The 14223-nt window shown below is 40.4% G+C and overlaps 1 long non-coding RNA gene across 1 annotated transcript; it reads left to right on the plus strand.

Moving 5' to 3' along the window:
• The first annotated feature begins 2271 nt into the window (after positions 1 to 2271).
• Positions 2272 to 5626, plus strand: LOC142494382 (uncharacterized). Its single transcript, XR_012801405.1, has 2 exons — positions 2272 to 2867; positions 3426 to 5626. It is a non-coding gene; the product is annotated as an uncharacterized LOC142494382 (long non-coding RNA).
• Positions 5627 to 14223: the final 8597 nt, after the last annotated feature.

The following is a 14223-nucleotide window of genomic DNA, read 5'->3' on the forward strand; positions in this document are numbered from 1 at the left end:
GGAGAACTTTGGGGCTTGAATGGGGCGGTTTAATTTTCCTTACACAGTACACTATTGCATGGTCACTGAAAATGTCAGGAAGGATGCCAGAGGATTGGATTCTGCTGGGGTTTGAGGAGAGAATCCAGTCTAGCAAGGAATGGTTATGCGACTTCAGGTTTATTCGTGTCGGTTGGGAAATGAGTTGCGATAGGTTAAGTGACTTGAGTTGTATCTGGATTTTGTGGTTTTTAGGGTCAAGCCAATTGAAGTTGAAATCCCCAAGAACTAGCAGCTCACTCTTCTCATTCAGAGAGGAAATGGAGGCAAGAAATTGGGTGATATCAGTCAAGGATTGTAGAGGGGCTTTAGGGGGGCGGTAGATGCCAGCAAGCAAGATGGGCTTAGAAAAGGGGAGGCAGATTTTGCCAACTAGAGTTTCAAAAGAGGGTGGACTTGGTGGGCAATGTAGCAGTGTAAATTGTAAGGTGTCTGCAATATAAAATAACACCCCTCCTCCTCTCTTTGACCTATCTCTCCTAAAAATGGAGTATCCCTGAATGGCGATATTTGCATCAGGGGTTTTAGGGGATAGCCATGTTTCTGTAAGAACGATGGCTTTGGGTTTATGCATAAGGCACCATGCCCTTAGTTCGTCTAGTTTGGGCAGCAGGCTCCGGATGTTTATATGGGCGACAGATAGCCCTTTTTGGAATTTAAAGGTGGAATTCTCAGGGGCATGGGGCAGAGCTGAAATGGGAGGACCTGGGTTAGTTTCAATATCACCTGCTAGAGAGAGTAATAGTATGAGAAGAAATTTGGGTAGTTGTTTACAAGTTGTAAATTTGTGGTGTTTTCCATTAGAGTGAGCAGTGGTTGGTGTGCTGGTTTTTAGAGTTCTCCACCAACATTCCATAGATAATGAAAGGCTTTTGAGTAGTCCAGGGTGTATGGTGATGTTGGGTGTGGACCAGGATGGAGGAGTTTGTAGTGGATAGAGGGAGTAACATCTCCATGAGGCCAGGAGAAAGAAAAAAGTTAGAAGACATAGCAGGTTCATGATGCCAGAGGTAGGCAGTGCTGCAAGGAGCTGTTGTGAGCAGAGTGAGTGTGTGCAGACTAAACAGCAGGGGTGAACCTGTACCTTGTCATGTGTTTTGCTGCATTGCAATGCTAGGGTCAAGTCAGGGTTTCAGTGTTTTGTGCAGTCAGTTTTGGGAGAGACTGCAGTGAAAGAAGTTGTAAAGGGGTGGGGGGTTAAACTATGCAGGCTAACAAGCATGGGATCATAGTGTGATCTGAATAGCTTACCATTTGTTGTCTTGAGTTAAAGAGTTTGCAGAAAAAAGCAGTCCCCAGTCACCTCTAGTCTAACTGTAGTCTAACTGTATCACTTAAAAACCTCACTTTAAATGCCTCACTGCCTAATGCAGTTCCTGCCCAATGCAGCTGAGCTGTTAGTATTATACACAAAAAAAGGTCACATGACCTTCCCCCTCCCCAATCAGTCACCTTGTTCCATTTGGTCAATTAACAGCACAGAGTTAAGAGGAAAAAAAAAAAAAAAATACTTTTTACATTCAAACATACTAACTTATATATCAATTCAACAAGGCCAGATTCAGTCTTATACAGAGAGTTTCAACATCAGGAACATACTTATATATCAATTCAACAAGGCCAGATTCAGTCTTATACAGAGAGTTTCAACATCAGGAACATACTTATATATCAATTCAACAAGGCCAGATTCAGTCTTATACAGAGAGTTTCAACATCAGGAACATACCTGTGAAGAGAATGTAATTAGATCCATGTCATATCAGCTGAGGTTATTGGTTATTGGTCTTGCATGAAGAAATTGAGTATATTAACTATATATATATATATATATATATTAACTGTAGTCTAACTGTATCACTTAAAAACCTCACTTTAAATGCCTACAGCATACTACTATCTCTATAATTAAAATAACGGATGGACCATTTTGTTGGTGATACTGTATTTGTCATATAGAGTTTGCACCAAATAAAACTTTCTTCTGATTTAACAATAAAAACAGTATCACATACAGGAGGACAATGTAAATAATATATTACAGTAAATAAGAAGAATTTTAAGAAAAGGGTTCGATTTTAGTTAATCTTCCTGTATTTACCACCTACAGTACATATTAAGTCAATTTTAAATTCAATAAGGGTTGACATAATAGAAATAAGTAATTGTCATTATGAGAAAGAAACATAATTTATTATTGTAAAAATAGCTACAATAAGTGTTTAAAAGATGAGTTAGTACATGCCAGGCTGCTATTTGCTATATAATTGTAGATCCGCTGGCAGCCTGGCACTAAAAGACACTGTGAGCTCTAATTACTAGTATTTTTCAAGACCTAAATCCCAAAGAACTGCTTTTACATTTACAGTTCAGTGATTAGAAGAATGACCATAAATGCAGCCTATGACATGCGCTTTTCACCACGCAGTCTTTTGTGTAAATTAAATAGCACATATGGTGGCAACGCATCAGCAGTGACAGTCATTTTGCAAAGGTCTTCCCCTTAAATTACCATTGTTTAAAAAACTGGCATGTAAATAAATCCCTAGTAAAGTTGCAAATGATGGTAAATGTGATGCATTTAATGCAGATATTGTCTTTGGGCACATTACCATTACATACCATTATTTTCCCCAGAATCAGCTTATTGTAATTGTTCAATGGATTTCTTAATGTTTCTTTTGATTTAAAAGTTTTTTTTATGGAAAACCCCCCCATTTTCCACCTTTGACCCACGGAAACGTTTGTGTGCAAGAAAGATTTGGATATCACAAAAGTGAAATTGACAAGGACATCTAATCACAGTAAGCTGCAAGTGACTAATCCATGTAAGAAGATTTTTGACATCCCTGAAGCTATTGTAATATTTTGCCAGTTCCAAAACAACTTAATAATCTTATACACTTGTTAAAAACACTTTTCTACTGTACATTTTTGTTTAAATTAGCGGATATATTTTATACTGTATTTGCTTGTATACATGTTCCATTGTTAACACGTTTGTTTGTTTTGTTGCATGCAGCACTACGACAGACCTAGTAAATAGCTTCTCGTGATAACCCCCTCTTCTGAAATTGCACATAGATGTTGATTGATGTACTCATAATTTTGTAATAATGTAAAGCACTTTGATGATGATCTGTAAGTTTTTTTTAAACTAAAGTTGTTATAGTAAGTAAAGGCTGGGCCATTGAATGACTCATAATAGTTACAGTACATTGCTGTCATAAAGATTGTATGAGAACTCCCCCAGGACTTAACATGCATAGATTGGATTTAAACACATGCATGTTGACCAAAATATAAGTGCTGCTAGGAAGCGTAGCATATCCTTACTTGCCTGAAGGCTGAGCCACACTAATTGAGCTTGTCACCTTCTGCTTTAGGTACTAATAACCTCTCTGAGGTAGAAAAGAAATACCCTACGCTGCAGAAGTAGAAGGAGGACATTCCGCTGTGCCCCGGCTCTCCCCAGCTGCGGGCCTCCGTCCACACTAACTGTCCCACGTTTCTGACATCAGAGCGTCACCTGGCCTCCCTCATGCCGTTGCATGCCGGAAGCACAGCCCAGCTTACTTCCGGTGCGTGCTGATGTCAGAGAGGCCCGGCACGCGCCAGAAGCTCGGCGTGAGACATAGCTTTCAATTGGATTTTTGTTTGGATTTTTTTTTTTTATAAATGTGTTACTGTTTTTGCACCAGTTTTGCAGCATAGAGATTTTAATATATAATTCCAGTATCTCCAAGGTGGAGCCAATAATTTGTCCCCACAATCCTATTTCACAGCAAATGGTATGGTGTACTTCAATCCTCTTTTACAGTATCTCAAGTAAGCCTTGTAATAATCATGGGCTAGAATTTTAGGGGTTATTTGCAGGTAAGAATATGCATACATGTTTGTATCAATGTGCAAACTCTTATCCGTAGATAACAAACATACAAAATGGACACTTTTTCTGCAAGCATTTTGTGGGTGAAACAATTGGTAAATTTTGCATTCAAAATTTGCAAGATCACATGAGTTATATGAAATACTTTAAAAAAAAATACATTTCATTTAAATTTAAATACAAATTCATAAAGTTGTCCATTTTTTCTTTTTACAAAAATGTGAACATTTCACCATTTGCCAAATTTAAATATACAAATTGATTTCTAATTTTAAAAACCCCCAAGAATTTAGCAAAAAAGGAGATTTAAAACAAGAAAATAGTGAAACAGTGTGCAATGTAGTTAGTAGTCTGTACATCTTCAGCAGTGACACTGACTCAATAGCCATTTCTATCCCTCAATTTTTAATTGTAAGTGGACAAGAAATGTTCCTGTATCAGCCTAATTCTAAAGTATATGAATGCACCAGGGTGTTGTATCTTACACCACGGATGTAGCAGATGTAATTTTTCCCATTAACGTGAGATAACACACACAAAATAACACGTTAAATAAGTTTATTACCTACACATTGTTAAATAATGCCCCAGCGTTAATGATTGCAATAACATCCGCTAAATCTGTAAATAGAAATAGTAATTTGTTTTATACACAGGACAGTTTGCATATAAAGCCTCAGGTCCACAAAAGGGTGCTAAGTCTCAGCTCCCATTCATATTTGTGGATCTGGGCCAAAGTGGCCTAGAAGTAAAAAGTCCGAAAAATTAAGGATCAGTGGGATTGCACCAATCCTTCATTTTTTGGCTAGTTACATTGCGATTGGGGTGACGCAGACCGGGGTCACGGACTCCTCCACACTATTGGACAACAAAACGCTGAACTAGCTGGAAGAGAAATGGTGATTCATGGTGAGCAGTGACAGCTCCACACCGGGCATACCGGAGGCACCGAGCAAGAATCTCAGCCACAGTCATCCCGTAGAAACAACATATTTACCTCTTACGGGTTAAACTGGGCTCACTTATTACTTATTTACTCTGCATGTGTGTCCTCCTCTATGCGCCGTTGAAATCTAATCTATACCAGAAGTGGATGTAAACTCTCTCCGTTTATCTGATCATAACCCCGCTACAAAGACTACTTGGACATTGTATGTTTTTCTGTGATTTATTCGAGCTCATATACGGTTTACATGACACCATAGAAGTGTAGCCATGCATGTAAAATGGTCTGCAGTTGTCTCCCCTGCTGGCAGTAAACCTGGTAAGTTACAGGGATGCCAGCAGTAATTATGGAGGTTTGCCCTCATACCCTGGTGAGGTGCCCTATGTATGAGTGGGAGTGGCTCCCAGCTCTGAGTCCACAGTTAGTGACATCAGAGCTGTGACAGCTCCTAAAGTATATAAGGCACAGCACTGCCCAAAGGTTAGTTGGTTGCTGGAGTGCTGAGTTGTTTGGAAGGAAGGACCCACTAGTGCAGTAACTAGTGGTCCATTTCTACATTAATCTAGAGAAGAGCCACACTGTGTCCAGGGACCTGGCACAGGGGTGATCTCCCTACGGGGAGAGGGGATCCCACTCCATTGGGAGGGCGTACCTGGCAAAGGGACAGCATAGAACAATGTGCGGCTGAGACAGCTGGCTGTGAAGGGCAGCTTGCCCACCAAGCTACAATAAACATGTCTTGTTCAATGATACCCCCACTGTGTGAGTGATTTGTTACTTTCCAGTGGACGGCACCACCAAGAAGGAGTTCTTCATCAGGACCATCTCCCTGCGGATGCATAGACCCCGATGAGGTGGAGGCGCTGCACGTGATATAGGTAGGACTCGCACGCACTACCTCAGCTACCTGTCCTGATTGACAATCCCCGAATACCATCATGCGGGATACTCAGGAGTCCTGTTGCTACAGGTGCACCACCAAACACGACCAAGTAATGGGGTTGGTTAGACCACACGGGCCAATATGAGATTGGGTGGCTCACACCAGAGGGAACAACCGTTACAGAAGTAAAAAGGGGAGGTTTTTATTAAAATTCCCACGTTGAGTTGCTTTGTTAAACTTTTATGACAAACTAGAGAGTACATACAAATGTAACACAATTTATTGTTTCCGACACTGGGCTTAAGCTGTGACTGCAGATGCCCTCGTGCCAGGGAATTATCGCCATCGGGGTCCGATCCGGAAGCACGAACCTTCCGCAGCGATGTCACAACAGCACTATCTCCGGAGCTGCGGCTTTAAGATTTTTAAGCCACAACTCCGGAGATAGTAAATCCTGCTACATCTGTAAACAAGCGATCGTTTATTTAGAAGCAGAAATTACTTTGATTAACAAAATGGACACAACTTGCTTTCTGCTTTTATACCTTCTCTAATGCACAAGGCTGCGTACCTTGAGGCATCCTCCCTGACCATTTGACCTATTTTCTAAAAACTAAAATGTTTACTTTTAGAGAGCAAATTTTCACTTGTGATGTAATATTCTAAGAAGCTCCTTTAAAGTAGAATAGCTTAGTAAGTTCTGTCAAAATCGATTACATTGCTTTCATTCTCTGTTGGAGGAATGCTGCTTTACCAGATTCTCAGATGAATGAGAAAATGTAATAATGTACGTGCAGAGACGGGTTAGCAAATAATTAAAGACAACAGAATTCTGTAAATCCACATATAATCCAGAGAGCCTTTTTAGTCTTTTTTTTTTTTTAAATTCAAGTGAAATTCAATAATCTGTGTGTACTGTAGTTATATAAGCTACAGTCCGTGTATAATGTACAATAAACTCTGTTCTCATTGAAAACAGGGGCTACATAAACACACTTACCCACTTAATACCATATATGTAAGACTTCACTAATTACATTACCAATTTGTAAATATAAAAAATATATTTTAAGGAAAACCCTCTGATATAGAAGTAATGAGTATTGTTAGATACACATTAGATACATTCTTCTTCCTGTTAATGGTATACTGAATGTAATCACTGGCCTACTCAGCTATAGCGAGGAAGTAGAATATATTGTGCTCGACAGACGAACCATTTTCATCGTTGTTCTAAGCTGAATATAGGTGTCTTGAAACAAGCCCAAGAAGCCCACAAGAAGTTTTGTTTCCCTACTATAGAAAATAGGGGCATACAAATGAATAGTGTACTGCACCGACACACTTTATTCGAGCAAATACCCAGTATGTACCTGGCAGATACCTGGAATGCACCGCTCCTCACCTCTGACAAGCCCCGTTGCGTTTGCCTTCCCAGCCTGGGTTCATGCCTGGCTGACGGGCGGCTGATCTGTTAAATGATAATGATTAGGATTTAATAGGCTGCAATGCTTCGCGTGTCTACCAGATGGCATAAATTCATGAATTGTAATGCAGTATATATATATATACTGTGCAGTATTGCAGCCAGCGGGAATAAAATGCTTCAATCCCTGCCTGGAAAATAACCCAATGCACTCGGGCAGAAAACAGTCACAAACCTCAATACACCCGGGTATACCCGAATTCGTGGGACTAGCCGAGCTCGAATAAAGTGTGTCGCCAGTGTACTATTCAAAATGAACTCTAAGTGCCAAACTCACTAAAGAGCTCTACTGTATCTTATTTAAGGCGACATCAACCTAATATAACTTGCTAGTTAAGTATCAACATTTTTCACTAATAAATTACGTGTTATAGCTAATATTCCTACAAATATGTACTATTTAGAAATTACTTCAGTTAACTGAATTACAGGAGTTATTTCTGCATGCATTTAGCATAGTAAATCTGGAGATAAATCAGAAAAAATATGCTTGTCCCTGTTTTGGTGAATAGTGTTATTTTCCCTTATTTCATACTACTTTAGTGAATCATTAAAAACAAAAGAAGGACAAGCGCACAACTCTCATAGTGTAGTAGTTTAAAAATTGTGTACAATATGATCAGGATGAGTATCACATGTACAAAACAGCAGATCTTTAAAGCTTTTCATGTAACACAATGACTTGGGTTACCGCATCCACAGCTGGTCATCACAAGTGACGTTTATTTCTCGCACTGTTGACCTCCGATCAGGGCAACGGTTTTAGGGTAAGTAGTAGGCCGTCCAAACAGTGAACTTGCGGTCTCTTGCTCTCCAACGGGAACGTAACCAGTACAGCCAGCATAGCACTCAGCAAGTGTTCCTCCATGGGCGGTGGCTGATGACGTCACCGAAGCGTCACTAGAGTGACTATACGATGAGTCGGCAAAATCCGAGGATATTGCAATCTTTTGGTTTTTATAGCTTTAGGGATGATGAGCCATCTTTATGGATAGCAGCATACTCTCTTAGCCTTAGCCTTTATGATAAGGTTTTATAATTTTCACTTTTTCCACACACATTTGTGATAATAGTATATACTCTTTCCCATTATTGCATTAGGCCCTATTTTGGAGCTAACACTCTAATGCAAATTTCTGTCTAACTACCATGTTTGGGTCTACACAGATATATTTTTCTATTCATCACTCCTGCAAGTGATACTCTTATTCAGATTACAATTGTGCACTGCTACATTCTTTGTTCCCTTTTGTTTTAGTGAATCTTTGCCTAAGTGCTTTTGTAAATGAAAATTTATGATGCAGGAAGTGCAGTGCCACTGGACTTCAAGCAATTGCAGCAATGTGATGACTTCAGTAATGATCACAGGACAGCAACCACCCTCCGACTGTTATACATGGAAGGCAGCAGTGAGCCCATTTATCCTCTAGAAAACCAGTATTTTAATGATGATGTCCTAAGCATGACAATTGGGCCTCTAGTGTGACAGGGACCGTGGCGTACTGGGTACGTATATAGGGCAGTAAAAAGGGCTATTGAGCTTGATCCTGTGTGAACTACCATTGAAGCCAATGCACTTAACATCAGATTGAGATACAGTATAATACTTCTTATTTGAGTGTTGTAAATCCCAGCTATGGAATGCAAGCTACTGTGTTGTACGGTATTCATTTTGACTTTTTATTATAATCTACTGTATACAACAAGAAACAATTTGTTGGGGTTTATCAGAGCTTGCTGGGTATCTGTGTGTTTATTAACCTTGTCCAGCTGGTCTCAGCTGTTTCTGGATGTTGGTGACTCCTCCCCCCAGGGTTTAAACTTTCCCCTCCCCACTTTTCCAAGTTAGCAGGTCAGTTTCATTTTGCTGGGTTGTGACAGATCCAAGGTTGATCATTCTTCCTCTAATTATAGAGGTAAATAAGAATTTTAACTCAGATAGTGTTAGGACCTGCTAATGGTCATCCCTTGATGTGGCAGAAGGCTTAAAACGTTTTGGCCAAAGGGTTAAACTAAATGACCCCTTTTCAAGAGAATATATAAGTATTTCACTGTGTATATTTTATCATATTGGATGTAGCTTTGGGCTTCTTTGTTTCTTGTTGTATACATTTAGCCATGCTCAGAAGCACTCCTTTTGACACTTATATACATATATATATAGTGTGGTCATTGTTGGGGTTTTTCAGAGCTTGCTGGGTATCTGTGTATTATAATCTATGAAAGATAAAATTTGTTTGAAACATATTCTAACGTGCTTATTAAATACTTTTCTTTTTATAATTCTGCTTATTTTGTATTCATAGGAAATCTTATTTTTGTTTTGGTTGCCTGTCTGGTGTAAAATATTTTTAGTACAGCAGGGTGTTCCTGATTCCGAACTGTCTTTTAAAGTTTTTATTTCCGAAATGGTTGTCTAATCAACCTGTGTAAATTAAATAAAGGTACAAAAGGAATGACCTCAGCAATGTTGCACTCGCAATCAAGAGTAGTGGAGAAGTTTTAACAACTTTATTAGATGTAACAGTGTTTCCCCAACCCGGTGGGAGATTTGGCCATTACTACATATGTGGTGCATGATACCTGCTAGTAACAGGAGGGCTGAGCTGTCCGCCGATGGTAGCATGACACAGAATCAGGTTTCTGGGGTACATTACCAACATAGTTCTCTAGCATTACAGTGCCTCCATCTGCGATAGGCTTTAGGGAGCTGAAGATGATCTCCCACGGTAGAACCAATTACCTCTCCCCCAGTAAGTTCACACACCAGGCCAGAGGTATAATAACCTGAACGGTTTATTATCTCACTCTGTGCAGAACAGTACATGGCAGGGTTCTGCACAATGCAGCAACTGTCGGCTACTCACTAAAGGATGGTCCCTGGACCTTCACTACAGGCCAAGGGCACCCACAGTAGTCCCAGCTCTTCTCTGGCCCTCTAGCAGGACCAGAGGTATAGGGTATCACTCACTCTCCCCCAAGGGGAAGAGAAACAGGGTAGGCCAAGCTCCAGGCAGTCCTGTGTGATTTCTGCCTCCCTCAATAGGGGAGAGGCACTACTAAATTTGGGGCGGCACTGCCCTTAAGTACAGCAAGGAAGAGGGCACCAGAACTGTCCCATGATTGGACATGCTCAGGCCTGATGTCACCGCCTCCCACTGCCATCAAGTGCAGCACTAGGGAGGAGGAAACCCCCATCTTGACTACTGGCAGCCTGATTCTACCAGGGCTTACTGCCAGGAGTAGGGCAGGTTAGTAGCCAAAGGTGGCATAACTACATTGATAATACAGTTAAATAGGTGAAAAAATATAACTACATACAAAAACCACAATTATTAAAACTAGTCCAGGGTAGGTATGATAAATCAATATCGGAGCAATGGATAAAGCTGCTAAAAGCAGTGTATTGGCAGTGTTCACAGTAATTAGTGACAGCTATTATAATCTTCCAATTAGCTGATTGAAACCTGCTCATATTGATATAAATATATACAGTGTATACCAGGGGTATTTATCATTTTGGTCTTTCAAATTGGTTCAGTGGTATGCCAATTCACTATATACAGACAAAAAATACAAATAATTATAGCCAGGTAGATACAGTACTGTAGTGACATTCAATAGAGTCACTCTTAAAAAAAGGAACCAGGAGAGCACAATCCTAGTCAGTTGCTACTACATTACTTTAGTCCAGCAGCTGAAGGGTTAATTGAGTTTCACGTGTGAAGCTGCAGTGTAATAGCCAGCTTTTTGAATACTCCCAGTGCAGCAGAGGATCAGTGCACCGCTAGAGCTACAATAGCACTAGATACATTTTCTGAGATCCCTTTGAAATACTCCCAGTAGTTATTTCACAGTGATGATTTCATCTGTCTTGATTATGAACCTATTTGTTGTTTAGTGAAAAGCTTTGGAATTAATTACTACTACTAATGAGGCAAATGGATTCTTTATTTACTTTTAAGAAAACTGGAAACCTTTTCCTAATTGATCATCCCTTTTAGCTGTGTTATTCTGTCATTTGTGAAACATACACAAAATATGCAATGCATTATTGTATATAAAATGGTTTTGTTTGTATCTGTTATCCCTTTATGCCAGTGTTATTTATAATGATTTAAAATGGAAGTATCACAGAGCAAAAATTCTCTGATGATGGACATATTTTACTGTACGTCACAACTCTGTTGTCTGAGACAAGCCCAAATAGAGCTTACTGTGTCTATAGAATAAGTGCAAACCGAAATTTAATGAGACCTTGAAGCACAGAGAAGTGTGTGACAGTAGAATGGCCTGCCAGAAAAAATTATGAAGGCTTGATTTACCAAATTCCCTTATCAACTTGATTTTATACAGAAATGACATTGACACATTAAAGGTAAAATATGCAGACATTTGTTTAGGGAACTGCATCCCACAAGCACAATGGATAATTGACAGCAGTGTTTATTCGGCATAAGTGCAGAATTTTGTTGCTTTTGCAATGTACTGTATGACTAGGAAAAAGGGACTCGGAGTAAAGCTGATCAGACCTGAAGCATTTCGCTACCCTCAAGGATTTCTTTTGGAAAGAGGGAAATTTAATTATATTGGGCTTATTCTAGTAGCTCCGAAGTTGTCATTGACAACCTCACAGTTTGGCATGTACAGAGGTTGCGGAATGAAATGTGAGAAAAAACCCTTTTCTCTATCGCAAATCGCATCTTTAAACCGCTTCTATAAGAAGTGACATCGCACGGTTTAACATGCAAATTGCCTGTATAGTACTTGCTTTTGAAGCGGAATGACCTGAAGGTGGTGCCACTGTAGTTTCCTCCAGAGCCTCAGATGAGTAGAGGGGGAGGAGGAGCTCCAACTTAGTAGTATCTCCAGTTGTATATACAGTATGTCCCCTCAAACCTAACTCCAAATAAATTAGGGAGAAATGCCGGTGCTGAAAAAGGAACATACCTGAGGTACCTTGGGAGATATATTAATTACTATACAAAATATATTTTAAATATAAAATACGAATGTGAAAGACACCTCTTCAAATATTTGAATCCCAACAGGATAAGAACCCACGACCTTGCTTACTCAGGGCAGCAGCTCTAGCACTGAACTAAATCCACAATCACATAGCTTTGAGGTGTCACAGGTGTGCTCTTTTTTGTGCCATTGAACTGGCAACAAGGAAGTGGAAATGGTCTTCTTTTAAAGGAAGCTAAGGGAGGTGGGCTTAGGGGAGGGTAGTAGAGCTCAAAACTCAAATGTATGCTGTGACAATAGCATTTCCCAGCATCTAGTTTTGAAGCATTTTGTCACAATTTGGAGCTTCTACATTACTAAGTGACAGAAGGAGGGAGTGGGAACAGTTTATCTTGTATGTGTTGTATTCTTGTATACAACTGCTTGACTTTCACCTCAAACTATGTGCTTGACTCATTGCAATCTGGTTTCCATACTCTACAATCCACTGAGACAGCACTAACAAAAGTGCCCAACAATCTATGGTACTCACAGTCAGAAGCAGATTTCCCATAAGTTTGACTAGGCTGTAGCCTAGAGCAGCAAATGTTTTTGGGCGTCAATTTTGGGGGTGGCAATTTTTATGTGTGTGTGTTGAGAGGGGGTTCTTAATTTCTTCAGAGAGGCCCCCCACCTGCAGCGTCTCATTGTCATGGCAATCCGATGTCAAATTACACCGCGACGAACCATGACGATGCATTGCCACGACAGTACAGTGTCACATGCTGCTGTTACATCATGACGCCAATACGCTGCGAAGGGCCACCCCGAGCCTATGGGCGGCAAAAAGGTAAATTTGCTACTGCTCACAGCTAAGTCTAAGGGTCACTTCTTCTTGCTATTTCTCCTGGATTTCTCTGCTGCATTCAACACTGTTGATCACCCCCTACTCCTGCACTCACTCCACTCCATTGGCCTCCATTTCGCAGCCCATCCCCGGGTCATGTCCTACCTATTCAACTGTTTTTTAATTGTCTCTTCCTCTTCAATCCTTCTTTCTGTTGGGGTTCCACAAGGCTCTGTCCTTGGCCTTCTGCTATTCTCAATCTACACCTCTTCTCTTGGTTAACTAATGCAATCTTTTGGTTTTCAGTACCATCTCTATGTCGATGATACCCAAATGTAACTCTCCCCCCTGACCTCTCCCCTCTCTCTTATCCCATGTCACCAACTGTCTCTCCGCAATCTCCTCCTGGATGTCCCACCATTATCTGAAACATAACATATCCAAAACAGAACTAATACTCTTTCTGCCTTCCACTGTAAACCCTACACCCAAAATCTCACTCACTGTCAATAATATCACAATCTCATCCTATGGCACATCCTTGACTCTGCCCTCTCCTTCATTCCTCAAATTCACTGCCTAACTAAGGCCTGCCATCTCCACCACCAAAATATTACTAGGATATACCCTTTTCTCACTCATTAAATGTCCAGGACTTGGGGAGCGCAGATGATATACCCGGAAAAATTAAAAGAACACTGTTGCAGGGACAACACAACGAGACGAGGGTTGTCTGGATATGCTTCTTTATTCAGCCAGCAAAAAAAACCATGGAACAACATAACAGAGCTTTTCTTCAGCTTATATAAAGTAATGCAAAATAAGTCCTGATAAGTCCTTCTGTTCAAAGTCCAGAGAAGCAATTCAGCATACTCCACAATGTCACAGAAAAACTGACCTTAAATCAACCTGTTTTCCCTCCAGAGTCTGTCTCCCTGTTTTAGTAGAAAGTCCAGTCGTTGTCCTCCGGTGTGCTGTCAGCGATGGTAGATGAATCAAAAATAGGAGAACTGCGACGCACCACCAAAATGAAGAAGGAGGATGACTTAACACAGGGGGGAGCAAACTTTTTATGCCGAGCCCCCCTTTTCATCCATGAAATTTCTCGAGCCCCCCCTGCCTGATGTAATCAAAATCACATGACGTCAGCGCACGTGAGCTGATTCCGCCAATGAGGGCGACCCAG

The sequence above is a fragment of the Ascaphus truei genome, chromosome 5 (assembly GCF_040206685.1).
Source record: "Ascaphus truei isolate aAscTru1 chromosome 5, aAscTru1.hap1, whole genome shotgun sequence".
In the NCBI taxonomy this organism is placed as follows: domain Eukaryota; kingdom Metazoa; phylum Chordata; class Amphibia; order Anura; family Ascaphidae; genus Ascaphus; species Ascaphus truei.